The sequence below is a fragment of the Humulus lupulus genome, chromosome 8 (assembly GCF_963169125.1).
Source record: "Humulus lupulus chromosome 8, drHumLupu1.1, whole genome shotgun sequence".
Classification (NCBI taxonomy): Eukaryota; Viridiplantae; Streptophyta; class Magnoliopsida; order Rosales; family Cannabaceae; genus Humulus; species Humulus lupulus.
Window position 1 is genome coordinate 76,161,841 of NC_084800.1, and position 2,609 is coordinate 76,164,449.

Below are 2,609 nucleotides of genomic sequence, written 5' to 3' on the forward strand. Positions count from 1 at the left end.
AGTCTCAACTCAACAAGAACCATGTTGATGACCTCGAAGAGTGCTTCGGCGTGCTCAGGAAGTATAACATGAAGCTAAATCCTTAGAAGTGCACTTTTGGGGTATCTTCAGGAAAATTCCTGGGCTTTATTGTGAACTCTCGAGGAATCGAGGCTAACCCCGACAAGATCAAGGCCCTGATTGACATGCCCTCACCTCGAAGGCACAAAGATGTCCAAAGTCTGACTGGCAGGATGGCAGCCCTAAGCAGATTCATCTTGAAATCTACAGATCGTGGTCTTCCATTTTTCAACTTACTAAGAGGAGGTAAGAAATTTGAATGGACAAAGGAATGCGAGCTGGCCTTTCAGGAGCTCAAAAAGCACCTTGTGGAACCACCTATCCTGTCAAAACCTGAAACGGGAGAAATACTGTACCTATACCTTTCAACTACCGAACACGCGATAAGTGCGGTGCTCGTCCGAGAAGAAGAGAGGGTGCAAAGACCCGTTTATTACATCAGTAAAAGATTACTGGGGGCAGAGTCAAGGTACCCATTGATGGAGAAACTCGCGCTCAGTCTAATTCATTCATCCCGTAAGCTCCGCCCCTACTTTCAGGCACATCCCATCCATGTACTGACTGATCAACCACTTAGGCAAGTCCTGTCTAAACCAGAAGCTTCAGGTCGACTTCTTAAATGGGCTGTTGAGCTCGGACAGTTCGAGATCACCTACCACCCGAGAACGACCATTAAGGCACAGGCATTGGCGGACTTTATAGTGGAATGTACTGGTATAGCCGACGACGAGGTAATAACCACGGCCCACGAGCTGTGGAAACTTTACGTCGACGGCTCATCAAATGAAAATGGAGCGGGGGCAGGGGTCATTTTAGTTACCCCCGCGGGAAGCAGATTTCATTCTGCCCTAAGATTTGACTTCAAAGCGTCGAATAATGAGGCCGAATACGAGGCTTTACTCGCGGGACTTCGTATAGCTAAGGAGCTCAAAGCTAAAGCTATACATTGCTACAGTGACTCCCAGCTAGTGGTTAATCAAATCTTGGGTGAATACCAGGCTCGCGGCACGAGAATGGCAGCTTATTTGGAGAAGGCAAAATCAGCGTTAGATTGTTTCGAATTCTATACAATCGAACAGGTTCCCCGTGAGCAGAATTCAAATGCAGATGCCTTAGCTCGACTCGCTACATCCGCCAAAAATGAAGAGTTGAATGTCGTACCCATAGAACACCTATCAGTGCCTAGCATTAACGAGCCAGAAGAGGAAGATGTGTGTATGATCGAAACAGAGCCGACCTGGATGACCCCGATAGTTGATTATCTCGAAAATGGAGTTCCTCCAAAAGATCGGAACCAAGCTCGAAAGTTGATGTATCAACTTCCCCGTTACACAATCTTGGATGGAAGGTTGTACCGAAGGGGATATTCCATGCCGTTACTCAGGTGCGTAGCCCCTCCCGAAGCTAAGAAAGTCATTGAAGAAATTCATGAAGGGTTCTGCGGAGATCACACTGGGGGGCACAGCCTGTCCAAGAAGATCATACGCCAGGGATATTTCTGGCCAACCATTAAAGCGGATTCTTTCGAGTATGTGAAGAAATGCGACAAATTCCAGAGATTCGCCACGATACCTCGAGCCCCACCATCCGAGCTGACCATGTTGACATCCCCATGGCCTTTCGCGGTATGGGGCATCGACCTCATAGGCTCTCTCCCGACTGGCAAAGGCGGAGTGAAATATGCTGTAGTCGCCGTGGATTACTTCACAAAATGGACGGAGGCTGAACCGTTGGCAACTATAACCTTAAAGAAGATCCTTGATTTCGTTGTAAAAAGCATCGTGTGCCGATACGGAGTGCCGAGGAAGATCGTATCCGACAACGGAACCCAGTTCGATTGCGACCTATTCACCAATTTTTGTGAAAAGAACGGTATAATAAAGAGTTTTTCATCAGTGGCTCACCCTCAAGCGAATGGCCAGGTCGAAGCTGTGAACAAAACTCTCAAGAGTTCTCTAAAGAAAAAGTTGGAGGAAGCAAAGGGACAGTGGCCCGAAGAATTGCCCCAAGTCCTTTGGGGATACAGGACAACGGCTCGAACCTCGACAGGACATACCCCGTTCTCTCTAGCATACGACTGCGAGGCAATGTTGCCCATAGAAGTCGAAATCCCAACGATCCGAACTCAGATTTATGACCAAAGTTCAAACCATACTCAGCTCGAGGAAACCTTAGACTTGATTGAAGAAAAAAGAGAAGAGGCCCAGCTGAGAAACGCTGCCTACCAGCAACGAACTACCAGATATTTCAACAAGAGGGTTCGAGATCGAAAATTCAGAATGGGAGATCTGGTGTTAAGACACGTATTCTTGGCAACTCGAGATCCGGCAGCAGGAGTGCTCGGGCCGAACTGGGAAGGACCATACCAGATAGAGTCAGTCATCCGACCTGGTGTGTACAAACTTGCGAGATTGGACGGGAGCCTAGTACCGCGAGCATGGAATGGCGAACACCTTAGACCTTACTATCAATAGTGTAGGAAAAGTGTTGCCTATAACCATGAGTTTCTATTTGTATTAGTTTATTTGTTTTTGAATGCCATCAAATAA